This window comes from Bufo bufo, chromosome 4 (assembly GCF_905171765.1).
Source record: "Bufo bufo chromosome 4, aBufBuf1.1, whole genome shotgun sequence".
In the NCBI taxonomy this organism is placed as follows: domain Eukaryota; kingdom Metazoa; phylum Chordata; class Amphibia; order Anura; family Bufonidae; genus Bufo; species Bufo bufo.
In genome coordinates this window covers 319,707,998-319,723,637 of record NC_053392.1, presented here as the reverse complement: position 1 = coordinate 319,723,637, position 15,640 = coordinate 319,707,998, and the positions used below count along the sequence as shown (strand labels likewise).

Below are 15,640 nucleotides of genomic sequence, written 5' to 3'. Positions count from 1 at the left end.
ATAATAATTAGAAATCACATCACTCTTTTAACAAAATGTGCAGCAGCCATTATAATTTAATCGACTTTCTAGCCGATTTTGTAAAAGTTTAAGCACCTTGCTATTTTCAAATCCCCTCATCCTCTAGCTAAATAATTTGACATACATTTTTTCCACTAGATTTGCAGTGTGCATACACAGTACAGTGCTTCGGGCATGTAAATATCCAGAGGCTAGGCTGAAGGTAATTTAACTTATTGATGATATTATTTATTGGTGCGCTATATGTCGTTGGCATAAATATATACCCAGCTGTATTATTACAGTATTTTTTTTAATGTCCAGAAAATACTAGGAGGGGGTCTTACTAATGCAATTATCCTTGTGTTTGGGTGTAATATACCTTTTAAAAAGGATGCGTATACAAAGCAGTTGTGCACTGAATGCATCAGTAAAAATAATGAAGGCATAGCAACCTTCTTTGCTGACGGACTTAAGATCGATTACGGGAAGAAATAAAAGCATTAGTTTAATCCATAATGCCCTCCTCTGTAATGGTTTACACCACCAGATCCTAAAGACCCAGGGGGACTTGGAATCTGATTTAGAGGAGATTGAGCTTAGGTATACCCAGTCGGATGAAGAGGGAGAGGAAGAAAGTGAAGCCTTTCTTCCTCCCTTCCACATTTTATGACGAGGAGAAGAAATATTGCTTCTCGTCAGTAGATATGTATTCTTTTCTTACGGCCATAAGAGAAACTATGGATATAAAAGAGATCCAGCAAAAAAACGTCAGTGCAGGATGAAACGTTTGCAGGCCTAAGGGCAAAAAAGTGGAAAATCTTCCCGATAAATGCGAACCTAAAAGAAATGATCTTATTGGAATGGGAAGAAGTGGATAGGAAACTCTTTATTTCCAGAGAGTTAAAAAATTGTCTTGCTTTTGACAATGAGGAAACAAAATTATGGGATGAGATCCCAAAAATTGACGTACCAGTGGTCAGAGTGGCAAAGAAAACGTCCATACCCTTTGAGGATTCCTCCCAGCACAAGGATCCGATGGATTCGAGAGCTGATGGACTTTTGAGAAAGACCTGGGAAACCTCCTCTGCCTTAATCAGCATTAATATAGCCGCTACATCGGTAGCAAGATCTATGCTATTATGGTTAACACAACTAGAGAACCATTTAAAGATGGGAGGATATCCTGGAATCCCTCCCCGTATTAAAAATGGCCACAGCAGTCGTAGCTGATTCCTCAACAGAAACGGTCAGATTTGCAACCAAGAATAGTGTCCTTTCAAACAATGCTAGAAGGGATCTCTGGCTAAAAAAACTAGTCAGGTGACATCCCTTCCAAAAATAAACTTTGTGCAATTCCCTTTTCGGGAGCATATGTCTTTGGTCCAGTCTTGGACAAAATACTTGAGGAAGCTTCTGACAAAAAGAAAGGCTTTCCAGAGGAAAGAGCCAAGAAATCTCAGTTTTTTCGTAAAAGATTTAAGCCAAAAATCCAAACGCCTAAAGACAAAGGAAAGTCAGGAAGGTGGTCTTACCCTAAGGGGGGGGGGGGGAGGGGGTTTCTGCTGAACCCCAACAGTTCCCAAAATAGACAATGATGCCAGTCGTGGTGGGGGGGGGGGGGGGGAGACTAAAACTCTTCCTTCCAGTGTGGAATAACACAGGATCAGTTGGAACTACAAATCATACAAGAAGGATACAGAATAGAGTTTGTCAATTCCTCAGGGAAAATGCACAATAACTACGGAGAGCAATCAGTCCAACAAAACTTATTAAGGGATGTAACAAAATTTGAAGCAATTGTCCAGGCACCAAAAATTTAGGAAGGCACAGGGTATTATTCAAAATCTCTCTGGGAGCTGTAATGTGTACCCTAGTTTTAAAATACGCATATTGCCATGTGCCAATCCACCGAGATTATCAAAAATTCCTACGTTTTGCAATATGGGAAGAGGGAGAAGTGAAACATTATCAGTTTCAATGTTTTCCGTTCTGAATATCCTCTGCTACCCGGGTATTCACAAAATAAAAAATAGAAATCAAGGGTTTTCTCAGACAGAAAGATATAAAAATAATTCCATATCTGGACGACTTTCTCTTAATTGCGGATTCATTTCAGGATCTAGTCTCTCAAAGACAGATGGTTATCTCTCTCCTGCAGGATCTAGGATGGATTCTGAATGTAGAGAAATCAGACTTAATACCAGGCACCAGAGAAATATTTTTAGGAACGCTGCTGGATTCCACAGTACAAAGATCCTTCTTAACTCAAAACGGACAAGAAAACCTGAGGGAAAAAATCTGTGCTTTTCAGAAAAAATAAGTATGCACAATAAAAGAAGCAATGAGGGTTCTAGGTTTGATGACTGCCTGTATTGCGACAGTTCCTTGGAGCCAATTTCACTCGAGGTCCTTACAACAGATGATTCTCTCCGTTTGGGACAGAGACCATTGGTTCTTGAAACAAAAGATCCGGATTCAGGAAGAAGCCCGGAAGTCCTTAGATTGGTGGGAAAGATCAGAAAACCTCACGACAGGAGTTCCTTGGAACCTAAATCCTGCAGGCACATATGAACATGGAGCCAACACAGATGCTTTCAGCTGCCAAGTGCACATGCAACAGGTCAGCCAGTTTCATAGCTAAAAATCTGCTGACAGATGCCATTTTAATGATGTATACTGGTCCTGTGACTTAATTTGCAGAATGACCAAACAAAGCTGCAAAAAATAAAGCCCCATACGCATGGACCCATGGAAATAAATGTGTCCATGTGCTATGGACAAAAAGACACAGATGGCACACAGATGGAAAATGCGGTCATGTGTGCCTGAGGCCTTACCCATTAAGTGCTAATTAGTCCTTGTGAGTCTGAGGGGCATTTCCATTACACAAAGTCGAGTCACATTATTATGACCACCAGCTAATATCCAGAGTAACCACCATGTGCAGGACGGGCTGGGAGTGACTCAATAAGGTCCTGGTAGATTGTCACAGGTATCTGAAGCCATGTTGACTGCAGTGCACTCCACGACTACTAGGGGGGGTGTACGGGGGGGATCCATTGAGTGAAAACGACCATCTATGTAGTCACACAGATGGCCATTAGGGGGCCAGGGTTGTACTTGGAAGTCTTGATCATGCAGTTGTAACCAGTGTCAGAATTTCTAGCCATGTGAAATATTGAATTGTCTTGCTGGCAGATGCCATCAGTCCCAGGAAAGACAATCAGCATGTTTGGGTGTACGTGATCTGCAAGGATGGATTCATACCCAAATCGGTTGAAAGTACCTTCCACATGGATGAGTGGGCCCAGAGAATACCATGAAAACATTCCCCAGCCCATAACACTACCAATTTGTGTTCTTCCAGCAATGGCTGCAGGGTTTTTGTTTTTCTTGCCAGACACACCAACATCCAACTGTTTAATGGAGAAGAAATTGACTCATCGGAGAAGGCAACCCGAGGTGCAGTGACCATCCATCTGCTTCAGAGCTCCATGCACAGTAGGGTTTGCTAAACTGTTGTTTTAGGCACATGTCTGGTAGCCTTCTGGTTCATTTTGGAGGTGAGCTGCTCCACTGTAGCGTGGTGTTCTGCCCTTGCACATTTTCCGTTCACCTCTCACATCAATGGCATGTGGTGCCCCTCAGTTTCCTCATTGCGTATTCACATTTGTGCTTTTTGTCCACTCACAATTCACTTTTACCACAGCAGCACGTGAACAGGTCACAAACTGCTCAACTTCAGAAATACTGCCACCCTTGGCCCAAAAGCCAACAATCATGCCTTTTTGCAACTTTACCCACGACAACAACGAGGGATGTATTAAACAGTGTAACAGGGTACTCAAGAAATCCTGACCATGTGGTACAATTTAATATCTTTATTACTATTGTGAATAATGTTGCTCAAACCAGTCAATTGTAATAATCAATGGATGAATCAATAAAATATTTGATATCATTGAATAAAATATTTGATAATATTGAATAAAAATAATCGATTTACACAAGGGCTCAGAACAATATAGTGCAAATATCGACAATCATAAAATAAAATCTCAAATTCAATTGTTCAGTCCAAATTTGGTATAAACATCTGGGTATTAGTGCAGGAAGGGGCAATAACTTGGACCCCGAAATGCGTCTGGTGCTACACCCCCCATCTGTACATTGAAGGAACAAAGTACCCCAAACCGACCGACTTACAGACTACACTTGGAAGCCTCCTTTGACGGAATATCTCTGCTACAAACATCACTGCAGTTTTTCCACCAACAGATTGAGATCTGGTGGACTTGGCAGTTAAATTCAACAGAAACACAGAGTCGTCTAGGTAAACCTCTTGATACATTGTGTCACAGACACTTCTGAGGAGAGGAAAGGACCCAAAGTTTAAAGTCTGGAGAACCTTCGGTTGATATAAGGTAAATCTTACTTGCAAGTAATTTTATAGCGGGACGCCGCTATCTACTTCATGTTCAGCGGGACGCTGCTGTAATGAGAAGTGGGACATAATAATATTCGATTGGACTGCACCAATACCCAGATGTTTATACCAAATTTGGACTGAACAATTGAATTTGAGATTTTATTTTATGATTGTCGATATTTGCACTATATTGTTCTGAGCCCTTGTGTAAATCGATTATTTTTATTCAATATTATCAAATATTTTATTCAATGATATCAAATATTTTATTGATTCATCCATTGATTATTACAATTGACTGGTTTGAGCAACATTATTCACAATAGTAATAAAGATATTAAATTGTACCACATGGTCAGGATTTCTTGAGTGCCCTGTTACACTGTTTAATATTTACCTATTGCATTGAGTGAGTGGTCTCAATACACAGGTGCACCGATTTGGGGTCCATTTATTCGAGTGCGACATCTTATTTAATTTTTGAACGAGGGATGTATGCAGACAGCCTATCACACACCTTATATACCCAAGACAGCTCATAACGCATGACTGCCTTCATGAGCTACTCTCTGTCACTGTCAAATGTAGAAAGCATTGTTATAAAAAATTAGGAATGTTTGTTGGGGAGCTATGAATCCATCTTTTTACCACAGCCAGGTAAAAACCCTCGATTAGGAAGTGGTCATAATAATGTGACTCGACTATGTATGTATGAATTTATTTAATGGAGTCCTAATCGCTAAAATACTTGAAACACAATCTTATGTTTTTCTGCATATATTGCCTGTAAAATGCTCAGGGGCATTATCTCGGAATATTGGTGTCAAGTGCTTACGTTGGACACGCCAAATCTGATAAAATAGCTGACTGGGCAAACAAACGTAAATGAAAGTCAGGTTATTTTCTGTATATGAAGCAGGATCTTATGCCATCCCGGAATAATATGACGTATATCCCCAGAGCCAAATATCCCATCAAGCCTGTACCTTTTTCTGTTAGTCTTGAGAATAAAATATCATTATTTGCATGTCTCAGCATAGTGTTGTCATCTCCAGCACCAAGCTGAGCTGTGCTTTGCAAGTCAAAACTGTATTTAGGACGCACACTCCAAATGTGCAATTGTCAGGTTTGTCTAGAGAAGCAGAAGGTCTGGAAGGTGCTATCACACCATGAGTGTCTCCATGTCAGGAGCCAGCAAAGGTAATCATTACACCTTTCCTAATTAATTCTTTCACAGGTTCCTCTGTTGGCTTGTAGCAGTGATTTTCTAGTCCATATATTTCCATGTTTACCTCTTCACCTTACAGAAAATGACTGTCCCTTTTAACAAACTAACAATGTGATATGTGTAAGCTTCTGCCCTTGCTTTCACAATGGAGGCTTCACACCTCTTTTTCATTAGCATTCAACGTATGTTGAAGCTGCCCATGTATTCCTTTTAATGAAGGCAGCCTTCTGGTTCACAGTAAAAATTTCACTAATATGTGCAAAATATATCAGTAACATACACTGTGCCCTCCTTTTCCATGCTGCGTCCACATTTTGTATCGTTCCCTGTCCTTTCTTCATATATGTAAAATGGCTGCCATGTTCTCAGACTACACTATGCACATTGGTCCAGATTTACTAATCCTAAAGATGGCGTAAGCTTAGACCGTCTGTCTAGACCTGCAGCAGATTTATCACCGGGTCTCAGGCTGGATGATAAATGTGGTGCAGGGATAGACACTTTTCTTTGACTCTAGACCAAGTATTGGTTGGCTAACTTTTTACCCAGAATTGTGGTACACTTTTGGCGCACAATAGTGCATCTTAGGCCCTCTCCCTTTCATGCAATGCTCCACATCTCGCCTTATCCACTTGTTGAGCATGTCAGAAAAAAAGTGTGGAAACCCTAGATTCGCCAAATTGTGCCACTTTTTAGACAATTGTTTTGGTGCAGGCACATTAGTAAATCTGGACCAGTGTGCTTTGAACATGTGAGACTCCCCTGCTCTTGGCTAGGGACCTGCAGAGGGATATAGAGAATGTACACAGTGCAGACTTTATCATTGCTAGTCTGTCCAAGATCAGGTGAGAATGTCACCTAGTACCTCACCTCACTCAGTTTGCATAGGCTATAGAATCTGGTGACAATTTTATGTACATGAAAGATGGACTGGAGAGGGGACAGAACATTGTAGCAACACTGAAAGGAGGGCATCAGGTATTTTAACCCCATGTACGGTGCTGGCCGGGACTTTAATGATGGCGCCTGCTCGCAAACGCAGCAGACACCATAGCCGCCGGATGCCTGCTGTTTTATAATAATCTATTTATATAGTGCCAACATTTTCTGCAGCCCTTTACAATTCAGGGGTTCATGTACAAACAGTCATAAATAACATAGCAACAGACAGGTCAATAATTAGAATAAGAGGAATGAGGGCCCTGCTTGCAAGAGCTTACAATCTATGAGGGGAAAGCGGTGACACAAAAGGTTAAAGTGCTTGTTTTGTGCAATGGTCCAGCTGTCTTTGGAAAATAGGGGAGTAGATATAAAAGCTGCATGAGCCAGTCACCAGCCGATATCTGCTGTGCTTTTGGGTGCATGGGTGCGGTGGAGAGTTTCGTTGAGGATCCGATGTAGGAACTGATGATAAATAGACTGTTTTTAGAGAGAGCCTAAAACTGTGTATATTGCGATTTAATTTCTTGGGTAGGGCATTCCAGAGAGTTGGTGCAGCTCGGGAGAAGTCTTGGAGCCGGGAGTGGGAGGTTTTGGATTATGGTGGATGTCAGTCGTAAGTCATTTGCAGAGCGTAATGCATGAGTAGGGTGGTAGACAGAGATGTAGGGGGTGTAGCACTGTGTAGAGCTTTGTGGGTGAGAACAAGCAGTTTAAATTAGATTCTATACTGTATGGGCCACCAGTGCAATGACTGGCACAAAGGGTCAGACAGGTGACCCTGGCTGCTGAATTAAGGATAGACTGAAGCCAATTAATAGTGAGTTACAGTAAACGAGGCGGGAATGGATCAGGGCAACAATGAGAGATTTTGTTGTTTCTATAGTGAGAAATGGGCAGATTCTAGAGATGTTTTTGAGGTGCAGGCGACATAACTGGGAGAGAGATTGAATATAGGGGGTGAAGGAAAGATCAGTGTGAAATAGAACACCAAGATAGTGGGCGTGCTGCCTAGGCGTGATGGTAGTGCCACACACTCTGAGGGAGATATGAGGTTTAGGTAGGTAAGTAGATGGAGAGAACACAAGAAGTTCAGTTTTTGACAGTTTCAGTTAGAGAGAGGACATGATGTTAGAGACAGCGGACAGACAGTCACCGGTGTTCTGTAATACAGCAGGGGTAATGTTGGGGGGGTGAACTATATAGTTGTGTGTCATCAGCATAGAGATGGTATGGAAACCAAATCTGCTGATGTCTGTCCAATTGGGGCAGTGTAGGAAGAGGAGAGGACCAAGGACTGAACCCTGAGGAACACCAACAGTAAGAGGGAGAGTAGAAGAAATGGAGCCAGCGAGTTTGTGGTGTAAGCCAGGGCTGCTTTAGTCTGCGTTTTGGAGGTTCTGAGGATGGGGGCGCTACTTCGTCCAGGGTGCTTCTGAGGCTGTCATTATCAAAGGTCGCAATAACGCCTTTACAAGCGTCTATGCTTGTTCAGGCCATTTTACTCCCTGGAAAAAGTCTAAGCCGTACCAATACCCCTTAGACTTTTCTCCCCACATTCATCAGCGCAGTGAGCCTGAAATAACCAATAACAAAGCTCCTTACTGCACGGCAGGGGACGCCGGCGGGAGCTGGAAGGAGGAGGAGCTCCCAGGGGTGGCTGTAGTAAGGAGAGCGGGGCGCGCTGCCCAAGGACCCTGGCAAACATGACAGGGCTGCTGGAGAGCTAAGGAGCCGCAGACTCGTGGCTGGTCTCCGGTCTGAGAAAAGAGTTGCCCCCCAGGCCTGTGTCCCGGCCCCGGGTGGAATGGGCTGGGGGGTGGGAGAGTTGTGGTAGTGAAAAGCTCGGCCTGTCAGTCTTCAAGTGAGTGATTCCCCACTCCCCCAATCATGGTTCTGTCCAGTCTCCCAGTTCTCTGCTCCCCCCTCCTCCTGTCACCCCATTAGTAACCCTGCTCCCCCACCACTAGTGACCCTGCTCCCCCCTCCTCCCGTCACCCCACTAGTGACCGTGCTCACCCCCCCCCCACTAGTGACCCTCCTCCTGTCACCCCACTAGTGACCCTCCTCCCCCCTCTGGTCACTCCACTAGTGACCCTGCTTCCCCCTCCTCCGGTCACTCCACTAGTGACCCTGCTTCCCCCTCCTCCGGTCACTCCACTAGTGACCCTGCTTCCCCCTCCTCCGGTCACTCCACTAGTGACCCTGCTTCCCCCTCCTCCGGTCACTCCACTAGTGACCCTGCTTCCCCCTCCTCCGGTCACTCCACTAGTGACCCTGCTTCCCCCTCCTCCGGTCACTCCACTAGTGACCCTGCTTCCCCCTCCTCCGGTCACTCCACTAGTGACCCTGCTTCCCCCCCTCCGGTCACTCCACTGGTGACCCTGCTTCCCCCTCCTCCGGTCACTCCACTGGTGACCCTGCTTCCCCCTCCTCCGGTCACTCCACTGGTGACCCTGCTTCCCCCTCCTCCGGTCACTCCACTGGTGACCCTGCTTCCCCCTCCTCCGGTCACTCCACTAGTGACCCTGCTTCCCCCTCCTCCGGTCACTCCACTAGTGACCCTGCTTCCCCCTCCTCCTGTCACCCCACTGGTGACTCCGCTCCCCTCCTCCCGTCACCCCACAGGGAAGAAGCTGAACAGACTCTGCCGACTATGGTGGGATCCGTTCGGGATCCTGTCTTTTTACCAGACAAAAAAGTGCTGCATATAAGGCTTTTTTGTCTGGTCTTGCTCCGAATGCAGCCTCCAACGCAGGTGTGAGCAAGTGCAGGCCTATGTATTTTGATTACCGTAACTTTCGTACTTCCCCTCGGGTAAAAATACTCCTCAAAAATGGTCAGAGGTGTATTTTTACTCTTCTGGAAAAAATGTAGTGAGACCTCTGGTCATTATAGTGATTTACAGCAAGATCAGGGCAGGAAATGGAAGAGATTGGGGACAATGATGAGTGTAGTGTGTCTGTAAGTGTATGAGGATCAATGGCCTGTAGATTTCTCTGTGTAATAAGTAGGAGTGTGCTGGGATGGGTGTGGATTTGTGAGAGTGAAGGAGAGGATGTTGTGGTCTGAGAACGGGAGAGGTGAGTTATTAGAGTTGGAGATTGAACAGAGCCGGAAGAAGACCAGGTCAAGTGTGTTACTGTCTTTATGTCATGGAGAGTTTAAAAGTTGTGAAAGGCTAAGAGAGGTGGTTAGATAGAGAAGCTGGGAGGGAAATCGGGCTGTTTATGGGGATATTGAAGTCTCCAAAGATGAGGGTTGGTATTTCTGAGGACAGGAAGTGTGGCAGCCAGGCAGAAAAGGTATCCAGGAACTAGGTGGGTGAGCCAGGGGAACGGAATACAACCGCTACTCTGAGGGAGAGGGGATGGAAGAACCTGAGGGTCTGCACCTCAAAAGAAGGGAATGAGATAGCAGGTACCCGGGACTAATGTTGGTGATCGGCGGTAACGGTATTTAAACGGTGACAATGGCATCTGAGGGAGCAAAACCCCAGACGCACACACTCCCAGGGGTGCTCCGGCTCCCTTCGGCGAGGCTTGGGGGAGTCGGATGCAGTGTGCGGCAGCTTCTGTCCTCCTGAATGAACAGAAGCTGCCACACATTAGTTCCTACAGATCCCCTGCCTGTAGCATTTTAGTCAGGTGAACCACAGCTATGTGTCTATGCAAACAGTTATATACAAAGGTCGCTTGTGACAGATTCCCTGGCTTCAAAAACGACATAAAACTCATCCATGTTCCGACCAGTGATAACACATAACACGGTGATAACACTGCATGTGGATTATGTGCTCAGTTTTTCTCACAGAACCATTCACTTGAAAGAGTCCTTCAAGAAAATTGTATATGGATGGTGCATGTTGCAACTTTCTTTGCACCGACTTTAGAAAATTGGCCCATTGACAATAACAGGTCAGTGTTCAATGTGAACAGACAGCACCCAGACGTGTTAATCACTCCTCTGAATTAGTGCTAAATAAGCATATTTGCAGAAAGTGAAAGTGGCAGTAACCAGAATAATCAGTTTTGACCTCTTGACATTTCCACAATGTGCAGTATATGCTAGTTTAACACATGCTGACCCTGCAGTGCCCAATCATAGGGAAGAAAAAATAAATTGAAGCATGAAAACATGTAAAACAGAGAAAAATGTGAAAATTTAAAATAACACCGAGACCTTCAAAACTAAAAGAATTAATAGAAAAAATAAAAACAAAAGTAATCTAAACAGCTCCACCAACGAAATGCTGTTTGATATGGATGTATGTTACATGAGCATCCTACACTTTATAATTTGGCCACATCATGCAGTTTTAATTTGCTCGCTTCTCCCTCCTGCTGTTAAAGGGTTGTCGCAGATAGTGAAAACAGCTTCTGCTACGTTGGCAGGTTTGCACCCATAAACTGGTCACTTCATGTCCTGTCACAACATTTCTATTGTATTAAGGTCAACACTTTAACTTGGCCATTCCAAAATTTTAAAGAAGCACTCCACAAAAAAATGTATTCTCTGACCTGTTAGAAAGGTACATAATGTAAACTGTAGTGAAGGTAATCTTCTCACCAGTGACTGTATGTGAGTTATAATCTCCCTTCTGTTCCTTAGCTGTGTCATGTGACCAACACTCTTCCTGTCCTGTGTCAGTTGGAGAGGCTGTCAGTTACTTCTCTAGTCATTCTTAGAAGTCTGACATTGAGGCTCCCATAGGAATGCATAGAGAAACTGGTTTCTAGTCCACACGTAAGATGCTGTGTTATTTGGAGAGTCAGTGTTGGTCACATGACACAGCTGAGGATCAGAAAGATGTTATAACTCGCAAATACAGTCACTGGTAAGAAAATTAACTTAACTACAGTTTACTTCATGTACCTTTCTAACAGGGTAGAGAATATTTTTTTTTGTCGGAGTGTTTCTTTAACGTTATTCTTCTTTAGAATAACTTGTGTTCTTAGGGGGATAGTCTTGCTGTATGAACCACGTTCTCTTGAGATTCAACTCACTGGCAGATGTCTTAGCATTTTACTTTTGAATTTGCTGGTATAATTCAGAATTCATGATTCCATCATTGATTTAGGCCTCTTTCACACTTGCGTTGTTGGGATCCGGCGTGCACTTCTGTTGACGGAGGTGCCCGCCGGATCTGGAAAAACGCAAGTGTACTGAAAGCATTTGAAGACGGAACCGTCTTCCAAATGCTTTCAGTGTTACTATGGCAGCCAGGACGCTATTAAAGTCCTGGTTGCCATAGTAGGAGCGGGGAGCGGGGGAGCGGTATACTTACAGTCCGTGCGGCTCCCGGGGCGCTCCAGAATGACGTCAGAGCGCCCCATGCGCATGGATGACGCGATCCATGTGATCACATGATCCATGCGCTTGGGGCGCCCTGACGTCACTCTGGAGCGCCCGGGGAGCCGCACGGACGGTAAGTATACTGCTCCCCCGCTCCCCACTTTACCATGGCTGCCAGGACTTTAGCGTCCCGGCAGCCATGGTAACCACTCTGAAAAAGCTAAATGTCGGCTCCGGCAATGCGCCGAAACGACGTTTAGCTTAAGGCCGGATCCGGATCAATGCCTTCCAATGGGCATTAATTCCGGATCCGGCCTTGCGGCAAGTGTTCCGGATTTTTGGCCGGAGCAAAAAGCGCAGCATGCTGCGGTATTTTCTCCGGCCAAAAAACGTTCCGTTCCGGAACTGAAGACATCCTGATGCATCCTGAACGGATTTCTCTCCATTCAGAATGCATTAGGATAATCCTGATCAGGATTCTTCCGGCATAGAGCCCCGACGACGGAACTCTATGCCCGAAGACAAGAACGCAGGTGTGAAAGAGCCCTAACAGTCATCCTGGCCCAGATGCAGCAAAACAGGCCCAAACCATGATTCACTTACCACCGTGTTTCACAGGTGGGATGAGGTTTTTATGCTTCTCGTTTAAACCAAAAACCTGATGGTGGACCCAGGAACATTAATATTAGCTAATGCGAGAAAGGCATTTAGTTGCTTAGAGGTTACCTTGGGTTGTCTTGCCTTTGGTTTGATCTTTGTTGGCAGACCACTCCTTGGGAAGGTTAAAATGGTCTTGTATTTACTTCATTTGTACACAATCTGTTTGACTGTGTCTTGGTGGAGTAAAAGCTCTGTAGAGATGGTTTTCTAACCTGTCCGATGAGCTTCAAAAACTTTTTCTGAGGTTCTCAGAAAGCATATTTTTTTTTTTGTGCAATGATGCACTTAAGCAGATATGTGAAGATCAATCTCTCTTCTTTAACCCGTTGAGGACATAGCGATTTTCCGTTTTTGCATTTCCATTTTTTACTCCCAGCCTTCCCAAAGCCATAACTTTCCTATTTTTCCGTTCACATAACTGCATGGGGGCTTGTTTTTTGCAAGACAAGTTGTACTTTCTAATTGCACCATTTACTGTTGCATACAATGTAGTAGGAAGCTGGAAAAATTATATTTGGGGTTGAATTGGGGGGAAAAAAAAAAGCAATGCTGCCACAGTTTTATGGATTTAGTTTTTACGGTGTTCCCGTCAGTATTACAAACCGGATTCCAAAAAAGTTGGGACACTAAACAAATTGTGAATAAAAACTGAATGCAATGATGTGGAGATGGCAAATGTCAATATTTTATTTGTAATAGAACATAGATGACAGATCAAACGTTTAATCAGAGTAAATGTATAATTTTAAAGGAAAAATGCGTTGATTCCAATTTTCATTGATTGATTGATTTCAACAAATCCCAAAAAAGTTGGGACAAGTAGCAATAAGAGGCTGGAAAAAGTAAATTTGAGCATAACGAAGAGCTGGAAGACCAATTAACATTAATTAGGTCAATTGGCAACATGATTGGGTATAAAAAGAGCTTCTCAGAGTGGCAGTGTCTCTCAGAAGCCAAGATGTGTAGAGGATCACCAATTCCCACAATGTTGCGCAGAAAGATAGTGGAGCAATATCAGAAAGGTGTTACCCAGCGAAAAATTGCAAAGACTTTGCATCTATCATCATCAACTGTGCATAACATCATCCGAAGATTCAGAGAATCTGGAACAATCTCTGTGCGTAAGGGTCAAGGCCGTAAAACCATACTGGATGCCTGTGATCTCCGGGCCCTTAAACGACACTGCACCACAAACAGGAATGCTACTGTAAAGGAAATCACAGAATGGACTCAGGAATACTTCCAGAAACCATTGTCAGTGAACACAATCCACGTGCCATCCGCCGTTGCCAGCTGAAACTCTACAGTGCAAAGAAGAAGCCATTTCTAAGCAAGATCCACAAGCTCAGGCGTTTTCACTCGGCCAGGGATCATTTAAAATGGAGTGTGGCAAAATGGAAGACTGTTCTGTGGTCAGACGAGTCACGATTCAAAGTTCTTTTTGGAAATCTGGGACGCCATGTCATCCGGACCAAAGAGGACAAGGACAACCCAAGTTGTTATCAACGCTCAGTTCAGAAGCCTGCATCTCTGATGGTATGGGGTTGCATGAGTGCGTGTGGCATGGGCAGCTTGCATGTCTGGAAAGGCACCATCAATGCAGAAAAATATATTCAGGTTCTAGAACAACATATGCTCCCATCCAGACGTCATCTCTTTCAGGGAAGACCCTGCATTTTTCAACAAGATAATGCCAGACCACATTCTGCATCAATCACAACATCATGGCTGCGTAGGAGAAGGATCCGGGTACTGAAATGGCCAGTCTGCAGTCCAGATCTTTCACCTATAGAGAACATTTGGCGCATCATAAAGAGGAAGGTGCAACAAAGAAGGCCCAAGATGATTGAACAGTTAGAGGCCTGTATTAGACAAGAATGGGAGAGCATTCCTATTTCTAAACTTGAGAAACTGGTCTCCTCGGTCCCCAGACGTCTGTTGAGTGTTGTAAGAAGAAGGGGAGATGCCACACAGTGGTGAAAATGGCCTTGTCCCAACTTTTTGAGGATTTGTTGACACCATGAAATTCTGATTCAACATATTTTTCCTTTAAAATGGTACATTTTCTCAGTTTAAACTTTTTTTTCCCGTGATTTATGTTCTATTCTGAATAAAATATTAGAAGTTGGCACCTCCACATCATTGCATTCAGTTTTTATTCACGATTTGTATAGTGTCCCAACTTTTTTGGAATCCGGTATTTTTTGGAATACAACATTTGTATAGTTTTTTTCTTTTTCTTTCTTTTTTTTCCTTCTTTGCCCATATTCTCATCTAAAGAGTTGTCGGGCTCATTTTTTGCGAGGTGATCTGTACTTTTCATTAATACCATTTTGAGGTGTGTGACTTTTTAATAACTTTTTAAAAAATTTTTATGGGGAGGTGAAGCGATGAAAATATGGCGAAATTGGCCATTTTGATCTTTTATTACACAGTTTGCCGCATGGGTTAATTATTTTTATAATTTAATAGCACAGGCGTTTTGGAATGTGTCAGTACTTATAACGTTTATTTTTTATAGTTTATTTTGTCATCCTAAATTTACCTTTAACTTATCTGCTAAACCTAAAAGTTCACATATTTTTGACACTTACAGACATCTGATCATTTCCCTCAATAAATAAATGATCGGGTCTAATATTTTTGGTTCATTTGTATGATTTGGTTATCTCTATGTACTTTTAGGACTTATGTCAAAATCTGATGAAGTTTTAGGTAAAATTTATGCAAAAATATTGAAAATTCTTAGGGGTTCTCAAACTTAAGCACCACTGTAAGTGTTAAAAATGTCTTGCTCCTTTGGACCCCACTGCTGGACCCCAAATGATCAGCAGAATGAAGGAATGTGTAGTTTAACAATTATTTGCAAGTGATCTGCTGCCAGCAAACAGTGATTCATTATGGGGAAGAGAGATGGTATAACGATCGCTCCTCCCTATACTGAGGAGGAGATCGCTGCATGTAATAGCAGAATCTCCTCTGCCGATAAGCAGGTGATTGCCGGGAAGGAACGCTTCCTTCCTGACAATAGCCAGCAAAATCGGGCTGTCTAATACAGCCATAGCTAGCAACTCCGGTTTTAAGTG

At 43.5% G+C, this 15,640-nt stretch overlaps 1 protein-coding gene across 2 annotated transcripts in view; it reads left to right on the top strand.

Annotated features, from left to right (window-relative positions):
* FBXL4 (F-box and leucine rich repeat protein 4) overlaps positions 1–15,640 on the top strand; it is a 73,836-nt gene that overhangs the window by 32,023 nt on the left and 26,173 nt on the right. The gene's annotated exons all lie outside the window — the stretch shown is intronic.